The sequence below is a fragment of the Myotis davidii genome, unplaced genomic scaffold (assembly GCF_000327345.1).
Source record: "Myotis davidii unplaced genomic scaffold, ASM32734v1 scaffold167, whole genome shotgun sequence".
Taxonomy (NCBI): Eukaryota; Metazoa; Chordata; class Mammalia; order Chiroptera; family Vespertilionidae; genus Myotis; species Myotis davidii.
In genome coordinates this window covers 3,605,369-3,618,994 of record NW_006300048.1, presented here as the reverse complement: position 1 = coordinate 3,618,994, position 13,626 = coordinate 3,605,369, and positions in this window count along the sequence as shown.

Here is a 13,626-nt window from a genome sequence, read left to right as displayed (position 1 = left end):
CGCGCGCCCAGCTCCGGAGCGCGCGCACGGCTTCTCTGCGCCGCGAGGTTGGGGATGCTCGGCGTTGGGGTCCTCGCTCCTCCCAGACTTTCCCGCGGCATTCTGTCCCCCTTGCAACGAACGCCACCTCTACCCAGGCCCTTTTCATCTTCCACCCCAATAGCACGGCCCTTTGCGCATAGTAGGCGCTTCACGATGACTGGGTGCTGGAATGAATAGATTCTCTCGCCCTCCTCGTCCTCGGGGTCCCTGCCGCTCACCCACCCTCTCCGCCCCTCCGGGGCATGGGATGAGGATCTCCTGGCTGTGCGGGCTGTGCGCAGGCAGGTGCAGGGCCTTGCCAAGGGATGTCTGAATGGACTCGGTTGCCTCTAGGACCTGCTGAAGTGGCGGTGGGAGTTGAAGGGGACTGGTCAGCGGCATATGGGGAAGGAGGGAGGTGGCTGAGGGTTCTTTGTCACATATTAACTTGAACTTGCCTTAGTTTGATCTCTCTGAGCCCGAGTTTTCTGTCTCCCGGGAGTACAGCATTCACCTAGTTGAGGGATAAAATGTAGTCTCCATATAACCTGCCTCACTACTGAAGGCAGATGCTCAGCGAGAGCTGAGTCTTTTATTATGATGATGTGCGGGCTGGCTGAAAGGCTGGGGGCATTTCCCTCAGCTGTGTAGCCGCGGATAGAGTGAATTCAAACCCCAGAGCCCGCAGCCCCTTGGAGGTTGGAGGCGGCGGGCTTTGAGAAATCTATGGAGAAACCGGTTATATGTCATACTTCTGTCATCATCCAAGAATGAACGGTTTTACACTCGTTTTCCAGACAGAAACATCCGAGACCTTAACAAGAGATATTTTAGATGGAAATCACTAGTAGGTATTACACACACTTTTCAGCCTTCTTAATCAGAGGTTACAGAACATGTGAGTCTTTATGATTCAGAGTTGTTGTGGTTACAAGTGAAAATTCAAGATTTTATTTGGCCTCACAGGAAAGACCCAAGCCATGAGGGCTACATTGTCACAGTTCTTGTGTCTACTTTTCATGGCTCTTCATCACTCGATCAGCCACCTCCCTGTTAGCTGTCCCTTCCGCTATCACCAACCTACTTACCTCAGGGAGACCCCCCCTCCCCGCCCCATTCTTCTCAGCTTGTTTCTATTCTGCTGTGGGCTGAGAAATCAGATCCTGTCTCTTCAAGGAGGTGAAAAACAACAAGGGCTTTTTTGAACTTGACAAATTATATTAAAATTCATCTGGAGAAATAAACATCCAAAAAGAGCTTGGAAAATTCCGAAAAAGAGGCGTTATAAGGGACGGCCAGAGCCACTAAATGTAGGATAGAGCTGCAGTTATTACACTGGCACAAGAACAGACAGACAGATCAAAGGCGCAGGAGAGAGTACAGACACACATCCGTGAGCAAACGCAAATTAAATATATGATAAAATGACATTTTAGATCAGAGGAGAAAGGAATTATTCAATCAAGTGGACAACTGACTAGCTGTTTAGGAAAAAAAAAAAACCTAAAGCCAGTTTTCCACTGGCTCTCTTTATTCTGAATCAAGTCCAAGATGGATCAAATATTTAAATGTAAAAAGAAAATCATAAACTTATTAGAAGAAAACATGAACAACATAATTTTAAATGCATAGCCTTGGATTGGGGAAACTATGACACAAAAATAGGAGTCACAGAGGGAAAGCTTGTTAAAAATTGGCTATATAAAAATGTAATATCCTAAACCTAAAGGCAAATGACAAACCAGAAAAAACGTTTTCAATGTATATGACAGATGAGTTCCTACAAGCCAACAAGGAAAAGCGAAGCAATTAGAAATCTGGGCAAAACGTATGCACAGAAAAGGGAATATCCGTGGCTCACAAACAGGTGAAAATGCCCTCCCTCAGTCAGAAGGCAAGTCATCGAAATTAGACACGATAAGGTTCTCTTTTTCCTGGTCGATCGACAACTAACAATGGGCAGCCCTTCACCCTGTGGACACAGGCACCCTTGAAGTTGGCGGGAAGACCAATTGCACCTGTGAGGGGGTTGGTGATCTATATGAGAAGAACTAATTTACACGCTGTTGGTTCAGGGGTTCCATATCTAGGAACTTACCAGATGCACAGACACAAATGTTGCAAATGTTCAAACTATATGTACAAGTGTGTTCATGGCAACATTGTTTCTAAATCTGAAAAACTGGAAGCAACGTCAAGTCCAAGCACCAGAGTGCTCTGCAGTGGTTACAGAGAATGAGGTCCATCTTTATGCCCTGAGATTCCCGAGGTGGGAAGGCAAATGGCGGGACTTTGCTTAGATGTTGTTAGTCAACAAAGGGCATGCCCTCCGGGCAGCGCCAGCATCCCGCAGTGGCGGTTAGAGACCCAGCATCGTGGGTGGCCTCAGAACACGGGGTCAGGAACTCGGGGCTGGGGCCCAGCAGCCCGTTTTAACTCTCTCTCTCTAGGGCAGCGGTTCTCAATCTGTGGGTCGCGACCCCTTTGGGGGTCGAAGGACCCTTTCACAGGCCTTGCCGAAGACCGTCGGAACACACATCCTTTGGGGGATATTGTTTACAGTCGCAAAATTACAGTTATGAAGTAGCAATGAAAATAATTTTATGGTTGGGGGTCACCACAACACGAGGAACTGTATTAAAGGATCGTGGCATTAGGAAGGTTGAGAACCACTGCTCTCGGGGGTTCTGATAGGTCACGTTTCAGAAGCACTGGTGAGAAGTGTCATAATTTGTGTAAAAAAAAAGTGGATATAAATCTCTCTACCCTCTGCTTGGAAATTTGAGAGCCACTCTGAGCAGAATGAGGTGGGGCTGATGTGAACTCTCACTTTGCACTTTAGTTGCTTCTGAGTCTTCAGACTTTTTACCTTGAGAATACATTACTTTGATTTTCTAAAAAAAAAAAAAAAAAAAAAGAGTAGTTAACACGCAAGCTACCCACAAAGACCAACAAAAAGTGATCCATACAAGCTGAGGAGTATTACTCAGCCTTATAAAGGAAGGACATTCCTACATGCTACAATGTGGTAAAACCTTGAGGAGACCTTGCTAAGTGAATCAGCCAGTCATAGAAGGACAGACACCGTATGACTTTAATGAGGTACCAAATTCATAGAAACAGAAAGTAGGGTGGTGGTTACCAGGCGGGGGAGGGGAGAATGAGGAGGCATTGTCTACAGGGCGTGGCCTGTCGCTTCTTTTCCAGGAGATGCAAAGATTTCTGGAAATGGACAGCGGTGATGGTTGCACAACAACGTTAATTACTTAACGCCACTGAAATGTGCATTGGTTAAGATGGTGACTTTTCACTGAAACGTGTGCTTAAAATGGTGACTTTTATGTTCTATGTGATTTACCATAGTTTTTAAAAAAATGTTTAAAAAATACCAGCTACCTGCCCAAAAAGGTGTGTAAAGTAGGGATGATGATGGAAGCCGGCAGGTCCCGTGAGAGCCTCCCTCCCGGTTACAGAGCATGAACTGGAGGGCTGGGCTCCTTCTGCTGTGGAGTCGGGTGGCAGCAAGTCTTGGCGACAGAGAGGAGCGAGACCAGCTCCTTGCCCACACGAGGGGAAGCAGACCCCATGAACTGGCCACCTTGAGCGAGGGCCGAGGCTGACACAAAGACAGGAGGAGGGTGGTCTGGGTGCAGAGGCCTGCTGGGGTGTTAGGGAAGCAGGGTCATTTGTTGCCCCTTGCTGGCTCTCCACAGGGACCAGGGCTCTGCAGAGCGTGGTGAGCCCCGTGGCCTGGGGGGAGATGGCTCCTGTGGGGAGAGGAAGGGGAGAGGGCAGGATGAGCAGAAACTGGCAGGGCTGGGCATGGGTTTCTTGGGGACAAGTCTGTGCTTAGACATCTGGCTGGGGCAAGGACTGTACTTGAAAGAGGGATGATGCCAGGGTGGGGGTGGGGAGGGGAGGGGGCACTGGCCAGGCTGGCCCTAGCACAGCCAGCTGGCTGGGGCCCAGGGGCAGAGGAAGGCACGCTGGCTCCGTCAGCCCTCCTGCCAGCTGCGGGAGATGGCTCTTGCACCAGGCTCTGGGGACTTCTCCAGGTGGCCCATTCTGGCCGAGATGCACACCTGCCGGAGCCTCCAGGAGCCTGCAGAGCCTCGCCCCTCCCTCCCGGGCACCAGGAATCCGGAGCTGCCAGGGACCGAGTGGGAGCTTGTGGTGAGGAGGTGGGCAGGTGCTGCTGGCAGCGGAGGGGCACGGGAGAGGATGGGAGAACCTTCGGAACTTCCGCGGGGTCTCTAGGACTAGGGCGGGAGACCCCGCTGAGGACACCCCGAGGTTGACATGGGAGGCTTCCTGCCTGAACCCCTCACCCCCAGGATCAGCTCAGGCTGGGCACGTAACCTGCGCCCACTTAGCCAGTTCCCTTCAGGAGCTGGAGACCAGTCCCTGACCCCAGGGAGCTCACGGTCAGATGGGAGAGGGCCACCTGGCCCAGGCAGAGTGGGTGCCCCGCCCCCCCCGCCACGCCTGGCTGGCTCACTCCAGGGCTGGGTCTCCCCTGGCTCTGCAATAGTCGCAGCCTCAGTGCCCACATCTGTGTAATGGGTGATACTCGGCACTCTCAGCCACGGGGACGCCCTGCTCTCGGTGCTCGCTGGGGAGGCACCTCTCTGAGCCGGCCTGGGGGTGGGGTTGTCAGGGGAACCAGGAGGGCCCAGGGGTCTTGGCTTCTGTTGTGCTCACACCAGCCCCAGTGCCTCCGGGTCCTGCGGTTCACTTCCCTGGAAGGGTGGGGAGCCCAGGAGGAGGCGGGGAGGTGGGGAGGGAGTGGGGGGAGGGGCAGGCTGGGCGGGCCCTGCTCCTGGGTGGAAGGTGATTAGGGATGTGGGGGACTCGGGGCCCATCCAGAGTTTCCTGCTTCCTTCACGACCATATGAGTTCACGCTAGGGTGGGGCTGCCCCCTCCTGGTGACCTATTTGGGGGGCTAGTGAGCAGGACAGGGATGAACAGACAGGGTTCGGGACCCACCTCTTATGCCGACTTGGACTCGTGAGCGCAGGAGCCGCCTCTCAGCTGCGGGTCCAGGGGCACGGACCCTGCACCCCCCTCCAGCTGAGGGCGGCCCAGTGCGAGAGGCTGAGGCCGAGAATGCCAGCTCTCAGTGAGACCCCCACCCAGCAGCCCCCACCCTGTGGGCCCACCCTGCCCGTGAGATGAAGGAGCACGAGAGGCAGGGGCGAGACCTTGGGAGGGACCACGGGGTGAGGGGTGGACTGAGAGCTGCTCACAGAGCCCCCCGCCGTGTCCTTCGGGGGGAGGGGGTTTGCTGGAAGGTCGATTCCACCAACTCCAACCAGCCTGAGCCCCCATGTGCTGTAGCTGGTGGTGACTCACCTGTTCCAGAGCAAGGGGATCCAGGTCAGGCCCGTTTGATGGGAAAGCCACCACCCCTGCCTTCGTGGGAATCCCAGTGTGAGGGGGACACGCCCTGTCCTCAGGGAGCCCCCACTTGCTGGGGAAAGGCCATGTGCTCCTGATGTCCCCTCCTTGGAGTGCTATCTCCCCCTCCAGCCACATCCTCTCTCTCCTGGAGGTTTGCTTCCTCCTCAGGAAGGAGGGCCTGGGGCCCCTGGTGGTGACTCTCAGCCTGCTCACCCCCAGCCTGATCCCCCCACAGCCTGCTCCCCGCCCCAGCCTGCTCACCCCCGGCCTGCTCCCCCCAGCCTGCTCATCGTGTCTGCACAAAGCCTGGGGGGCCGGAGCGGGAGGGCTCCAGCGGGGACACTGAGTCATGGTGACTCAGGGGTGCACTGGACCCTCCTCCGACAGCAGTGGCGTGTGAGAGACACAGAGGCCGGGACAGGGACGGGAGCGGCAGGAGCAGCTCCCAGCCCTGGCCCCCCTCCCGGGGCCGCGCACGCGCACGCGAGCGGGAGAGCATGTGCAGCTCAAGGCACGTCCTCGCGTGGAGTGAATCACGGAGCTGGGATGGGGGGGCGATGTCTGGAAGCCAGATGTGGCCCAGCTGTTCAGGGCAGGAGCCCAGCAGCCCACAGAACAGATGTGGCGGCACTTCTGTCTCCCTCCAAGCTCCACCTCGCAGGCTCTCGGAAAGCGGTTCTGCAGGGGCTTCCCCCCCAAGGGGAGGGGTCCTCACCTCCCACGAGGGGGTCCCCAGGCTGGAAGGCCAGGCCCCCCCGCCACGCTCTCACGTGCCCCCCTCTGCTGGAGCCTGCACGCGTCTGGGCCCATAACCTCAGCACACGAGCTTCTGCCCAGGATGGGGGGGTCTGGGTGACCCAGGCAGGGGCAGTGTCCCTCCCGCAGTGTCCCTCAGACACGGACCCCACACGGGGTTCCTGCAGCGACGCTGCGTCTCCCGTCGCACTGTCCCTTCCCCAGCGCAGTGTCACCGCACCTTCCCCGCAGCGTGCTGTCCCCTGAGGGCGGGCCTCCTTTCTCCCTGTCACCCACACAGGAGCTGCCTCAGACACAGACACCCAGGCTGGGCTCACTGAGGGCAGGGCTGCGTGTCCCCATCAACCCAGGGCCCCCGTGGGGCAGGCCGGTGCCTGGCCCCTCCGGCTGCTTCCTGCTGGAGGCGGCCTGTGCCTGTGGTTGCTGCACTTGCAGCAGATTCCCAGCATCTTGAGGCGGCTGGTGACTCAGCCCCTCCGTGTCTCCTCCTGCCTGGACGGCCCAGCTCCGATGGTGAGGAATGCCCTCCTCTGCCGCCTCGGTCTCGGCCTGTCTCCCAGCCCGCTCCCCGCCAGCTCCCCCCCTCCCCCAGGAGTGAATCACGCGGCTCCATTTGATCTCACAAACCTAAGACACAGACAGGAATGGGATCTGCAGGGATGAGTGAGGGAATCGGGCCCAGAGAGGTTGAGGAGACTGCTCAGGGGCACACAGCTCCGGGAGGGATGGGACTGGAGGCAGGGCCTGGCGATGCAGTGTGCCCGCCAGTCGCCCAGCCATGGCAAGGCTTGCTCCGCCTCCACCCTCTGGGCGCCCAGCCTGGGCGTGGGGTCTAAGGGAGCTCCCGCCTGAGTGACGCTGTGCACTTGGGGCTGTGCTGTCCCCTTCAGACTCTAAGCATCCTTCAGATGCAGGAGACATGGCCAGCCCGGCCTGCCCGCCTCGCCCCACCACCAGCACTGACCGGGAGAAGCCAGTGTTGTGGAGGGTGAAGGGCAGTGCTGGAGGCACCGTGCCATCAGGGCCGGCTGGCTGCGCATCGGTGGCCTGCAGGGAGCCCGAGGGTCGGGGGTGGGCGCTCTGTGGGTTTAGCCCAAGGCCGTGGAGGCTGGGAGGGCGGGCCCCGCTGGCAGGCAGAGGCCTCCTGATCGCTCTGTGGAGGGACACTTTGCGGCCAGGTGAAGGGCGGGAGCACCTGCCGTGTGTGAGCACCTGCTGCTGCTCTTCCTCACGACATCGCTGCCCACTTTACAGGCCAGGGCGGTGCCCAGCCGAGCCCACGTCGGTCGGACCCCACAGCTCTAGTGCCCGTGGGGTAGGGGCAGGGCATCGCCCAAGGCTGTCCCTGCTCCTGCTGCGTCCTGTGGAGGAGGGTTCGGTTCTAGACTCAGCCTGCGGCGTTTGAACCCTGCCTCCGTCCTCACCGGCTGTGTGATGGTGGCTGAGTCACACGGCCTCTCTGTGCCTGGGTCCCCGCGTATCCAATGGCTGTCATGTCACGGTGCTTATTCCACTGAAGTGCACTGGCGTCTGTGAGCGGGCGACTCTGAGTAACTGTACAAAGATGCCAGCCTCCTCCTCTCTCCCTCTGCAGGCCCCTGCGTCCAGGAGGAGAGTAGCTGAGAGATGGGGCTCAGAAACGGGGCCAAGGCCTCTCTGGGGACGGAATACTCCCCGAGGGTACACGGGCCGGCCCAGGCCCTTCTTTGGGAGTCGGGGAGGAGCAGCCTCACTTCCCACTGGTCCCTTCCGCGTCAGGCCTCCGCCCCCCGCCCCCCACTGCCGCGTGTGAGCATGTGGGCGCTGGCACATCACATACCAGGTGATAAGGGCCACCCGGCAGGCGGGACGTGGACTACGTGAGGGGCCAGCGGAGGCGGCTGCTTTGGCCAGCAGCTGCCTGCCCAGCTCTAGGGGCCAAGGCCAGGAGACCAGGCTGTGGGGTCCATTGTCTGCCGGCCCCCACCCGCCCGCCTCTTGCAAACACAGGCGCAGCAGCAGCCGGCAGCGGGCTCTTGGCAGAAGCTCCGTCCTGCTCCCCCCACGCAGGCACGCCCTGGCCTGCACGTCCTCGCCTGGGCCTCCAGCCACTATGACGCTGCCCCCTGCGCTGGCCACGGCTGCTTCTGGCCCAGGGGCACTGCTTGGGCACCTGGGAGGTCCTTGGAGGGCGAGCCGGAGCCCGGGGGCCTCACCTTCGGGTTGTCAGGGGCTGGGCCCATCAGGTGGGGGGATTGAGAAGAGGGCGGAGGAAAGGTGGTCCCCTGGGCAGGGAGCTGGGCAGGTGACCTCCCGGATGTGGCCTGGAGAGTCCTGGAAATGTCCATGTTGGACTTTAGGTCTGGGGGTGGACAGTGGAGCAGGGAGCTGGCGCTGACCAGTGGTGCAACCTTGGCTTCCTCTCCCAGGGCCCGGTTTCCTCAGCGGGGCCGTCTCCAGGTTCAATATTCTGTGATTCATGGCACCCTTGCTCTCCCTGGCTGAGCTCAACCCCAGCTGAGACCAGTGGACAAGATGGGGCAAGTCCTGATCTGTGTCTCCCTCTCTCCTTCTCCATCTAAGTGGGGTCCCTGCAGCCCAGTGCCCTGGGGTGTCACTGAGGGGAAGTTGACGGCTCACTTAGCCATCAGAGCCCCCCAGCCCCAGGCCACCCAGGGCCAGAGCTGTGGCCTGTGATCAACAGGTTAAAAATAACCCCATGGGCGCTTCTCCCTGCACAGGAATGGCATTTGTGTTGGCATCTGTGGCTCCCCCTGGCCCTGCCAGCTTCCACAGCATGTGACCTTGTCAGGGACCAGAGGTGTGAGAACACCAGGTGAGGGCGTGATGCGGGCTCAGGGATGGCTGGCAGGGCCCCCTGTGGCCACGGGGCTGCCACGGGGCTGAGGGTACGTGCTGGGCGAGGTGAGGCCCGCGGTGGGAGTGAAGTGATGCGGCTGCAGGCGGGCTGTCAGGTGCTGGGCCGGGGCTGCCCGGGTCAGGGCTGTGCCGCACGTCACCCCGGTCCTCGGATCCCAGGGTCAGGGAATCACAGGATGGTGGGACCAAGGAATTCTAGGCTTCAGCAGCCATCAGACACATCTGCAGCCCAATCCCTGCTCAGACGGGAGAAGAGAGCGGCTCCCTAGAGAATATTTATGGAGCTGGCCCTGGGTGCCAGGCTTCCCGCTGGCAGCCACTGAATCCGTCTCCCAGGGGCCCTCTGAGCCCAGCTCTGGTTTTTGTTTTTTTAAACAGAGAAGAAACGAAGGCGCAGAGCAAGGAGGTGGCTTCAAGCTCACCTCTGTGGGGTCCCGGACCCACGGCCAGCGTCTCCACCTTGTCCTGGTCCGATTCTGTGGCGCTGGGGGCGGAGGCTGGGAGGTCCAGCCGTGGTGGAGGCTGTGCTCAGGGCTGCAGGGCCTCTCCTTCCTGTCACCCGCCCTCCCACCAGAGCTCAGCCTGCGGGCAGCCAGGCCGCTCCCTCAGGGCACCTGGAACCCCGTGACTTTAACATCAACTGATTTAGTTCTTGTTTGCTGTTCCAAAGGTACACGGCAGCCCTCAGCTCCCCTCATGAAGTCCCTTCTTATCCTTCACAGTGGCCTCGCTCCTCATGTCGCCACCTGTTTCCCCGGGGAGTTTTAGGAAAGGCATCCCCCGGCATTAGCCCGTGTAACCGCTGGAGATGGCATTGAGGTTCTCCCTGATCCGTGTTTGCCCTCCAGGTGGCCCCTGCTGCCCTGCCTGGCCTCCCAGGTTCTTGTGACCCATGGCCTGGCCTGACTGCAGAGGGACAGCAGGCTCAGCCTTGGCCACCCGGCCCGCCAGGCCTCCCCCATACTCTCATCCGCCCCCCTGCCCCCCCGGGCCCTCAGGATCCAGATGGGGAGGAAGGTGTGGCTCTCCCAGGGCGTTCTGTTACTTGATCTTTAGGGTCCCCAAGGGTTGGGGCTGCTGTTCTGGGGCGGGGAGCCCAGAATTTCTTCCCTAAACTCGCACCACAGGCCAGTCACTGGCAGCTCTCTGTTCCTTGCTCACCGGCAGAGATGGACAGGGGTGGTTTTCTGAGCATCTGCACTGGGCCACACACTGCGAGAAGCGCGTCACAGGGGTCGTCTCCCTGAATCCTCATGACAACTGGTGAGGTTGGCCCACTTCACAGGCGAGGGGTCCCAGGCGTAGAGAGGGGCTGGGGGTGGCATTGGCGTAATGACGTGCTGATGCTGTTGGCTTTTAAAATCCCTGTACATTTGCCCTGAGTAGTGAGTCAGCAAATGCCCATTTCCCACAGCATAGACGGGAAAGCCAAAAGGCAGACATAGACAGCGGACCAAGTCAGCCATCCTGCTCTCCCCACCCTCCCCAGCCCGGGTGGCTGTAACCTGAAGCATTTCCCAGGATATTTTCTTCCTTCTGGATGTCTCTCCTCATCTCACCCGCTTACCTGATTCTCGCCTCTGCCTCTCTCTTCCTTTCTCCATCCATCCATCCATCCATCCACCCACCCATCCACCCACCCATTCATTCATCCATTCACCCACCCACCCTTTTTTTCATGCAGCTCAACCTTCCCAACAGGGCTCCTGCTGGCCTCAGAGCATACGCAGAAGGAAGGCGACTCGGGGATCTTCTCTCCCAGGCACTCAGTGTCCCACCCCGTCCAGCCACACGCGAGTTTGAGGGGCTTATATCAGAGCTGGGTCTGGTTTTTACGAGGTAGATGTGCATTTCTTGCTCGTGTACTTGAAGCCTGGGGGTAAACACCCCTGGGCTGGGTTGACAGCCACATGCTGTCAGGGGCCCCGTCTCCTTCCTTATTGATCTGCTGGGTGTCGTTTTCATGGCCAAGGTCGCGACATTGCTCAAGATGGCAGCTGAAGTTCAGCCAGCAGGACGGAGGAAGAAAGGGCTGGAGGAACGCCCCTCCCCTTGAAGGAAACTTCCTGAAAACCACACGCATTGCTTATATCCCCCGCCACACTTAGCAGCTGGCGGCGGACAAGTGGGAAGAAGGGACAAAAAGATGCTGGGAGGGCATGTCTGCCGCAAGGCCCTTGTTCCCTTCGGTTTGCCATTGGCTGAGGGTAGGTGGGGGCCTTCCCAGCCCCCTTCCTCCGGCGCCCAGGCTCTCTCCTTTCTCTGAAGCCTCCGTTCTTCCCTGGTATTGATCTGCTAATGGCAGCAGCACAGGGCCAAGAATGGCCACCGCTGGCTGTGTGTTGTCCGTCCTCTGCAGCTCCAGGCCCCTGCACCCATTCACTCTTATGGCAGCAGGAGGGGCAGCTAGCCTTAGTTTCATTTCACAGCTGAGAAACACGGAGGCCCAGAGAGGCTGGGTAACTTTCCTCAGAGCACCCAGCTGGGCTGCAAGCCCAGTTGCTCTGTGTTCCTTTTCCGTTGAGCTTCCCTATGGGAGGGGATGCCCTGGGCTGCCTCAGGGTCGGACAGGAGGCACTGGGATGGTCTAGGGCCAGGAGTGGCCTGTCTCGAAAGAGAGGGCAAGCAGGGGCGTGACCTCACTCCGCAGGTGTCTCCTCAGCACTTACTCAGTGCTTGGTCAGCGACACGTACGAACAGGGTCAACTGACGGTTTGGGGGATTTCTGCTGGCGCCAGGAGCTGGCCGCTGTAGCCACATCCTCAGCTGCCACGTTCCCCATCCCGGACCCAGCAGGGAGGACGGGCAGGGAGAGGTGGCCTCCACCACTTCCCCTTTCTCCCTCCTGCCCACCCTGGTGGGGAAGGGGCAGCGGGGACTAAGGCCCTGCCCAAGCTGGGCTGCCTGTCGGGAGGGGGAAGGGTGTCCCATCAGCTCCGAGGGGAAGGAACCAGACTCAGGGCTTCTCAGGCAGACCAGGGTCATCCAGTCCATCTGCTGGCCTGTGGGGTGGCTGGTCGTTGCTGGCTGCTAAGGGTGAGGTTGTTTTGGCTTCGGGGTCTCGGGGGAGGTGCTCTGCGCGTAAGTGCGGTCACAGCCGCGACATGCGGTTAGTAATTTTACTGTAATATCTGCTCCCCATCTCCAGCCAAGAGGAAAGGCTCATGAGCTGTGAGTCACGGCTGGCAGCGGACCGTGGGGCCGGCCACGTGCGGGCGGCTCCAACGGGGGTGTGCTGGGGATGGCCCTGAGACCCAGACATGACCTCTGCCCTCCGGGAGTTCCCACCGGAAACAGGCGATGAAGAGGAAGAAAGCTGTGAGGTTGGAGCCCCTGCTCCCTGCTGGCCTTCACCAGGAAGTCTTCCTTGATTAACTCCCTTGGAATTGCCCCGTGGTTGACCTTGACTTCCCAGCTCTGGCAAGAAGGGCTTTGCTTTTTTCTTGCTTTTCCATCCCACCAAGTCTGAGCAGTGAGCGCCTATGTGTTCGGTGTTAGGGGCAAGGTTGTGGATGGGAATGTGGTACTATTATTAAATTAAACTCACTCATTCATTCATTCATTCATTCAACAAATGTGCCAGGTGCTCAGGACACTGGGCTCTGAGGACTCAGTCCTGCTCGCATAGACCTGGGGAAGGAGAGACTGAAAGTAAAAGTGACATAAATATAAAAGGCTTACAAACCGCCGGGGAGAGCAGGGCTGGGGGCAGGGTGGTAGTGGTGGGCAGGGGCCTTCCTGAGGCTGGGCCACTCCTGGTGGGCACTGACCTCCCTATCCCCCCCACCTCCCCACCCCCACCCCTGGCAGCTTCTCTTCCACCGACAGGGCTCTGCAGGGAGACGGCTGGCCTGCTCGGTGGCACGGTGCCCGCCAATGGGGGCGGTGCCAAGCATGATGCGATGTGTGCTGATCGCTTTCCACTCCTCACTGAAGACCAACGTCTGCTCTTCCCGCAGCACAGGGAGCCCGGGGCGACTCTCCCATCACATCCTGGGGTTTGTGGGAGATGGCAGAGTGGGGAGAGGGTTCCCCTTGTGTTGCGGGCGGGGCGTGAGTCTAAAAGAACCACCCTCCCAACATGGAGTAGATGGGGCTCCTGGGCCCTGTCCACGCTCAGTCCCCTCTGCACCCACTCGCACCCCTGCGATGAGCACAAGAGGTGGGCCCTGGGCCCTGTCGCTCCTCTCACCTTCCATGCCTTGGACCTCTCACTCCAAGACACGTGGGAGACAAGTTGTCGCGCCCTCTTTGGTCCCAGTTCCAGGGGAGGGAGCGACTGAGGGGTCTTGGAAGGATGGGGTTTCAGAGGCAGAGATGCTTCCATCCCCCAGAAATCACCAGTGCAGGTGACTGCGCTGTCTCCCTTTTCCTACTGTGGGGTCCCCGCCTCTGGCCCAGGGGCTGTGCTGGGCAGAGGAGGTCCGAAGCAGCCATTGCATATATGTATGCATTTATTTATTTTTAAAATATATTCTTATTGATGTCAGAGAGGAAGGGAGAGGGAGAGAGAGAAACATCAACGACAAGAGGGAATCATTGATTGGTTGCCTCCTGCATGCCCCCCCACACTGGGGATCGGGCCTATA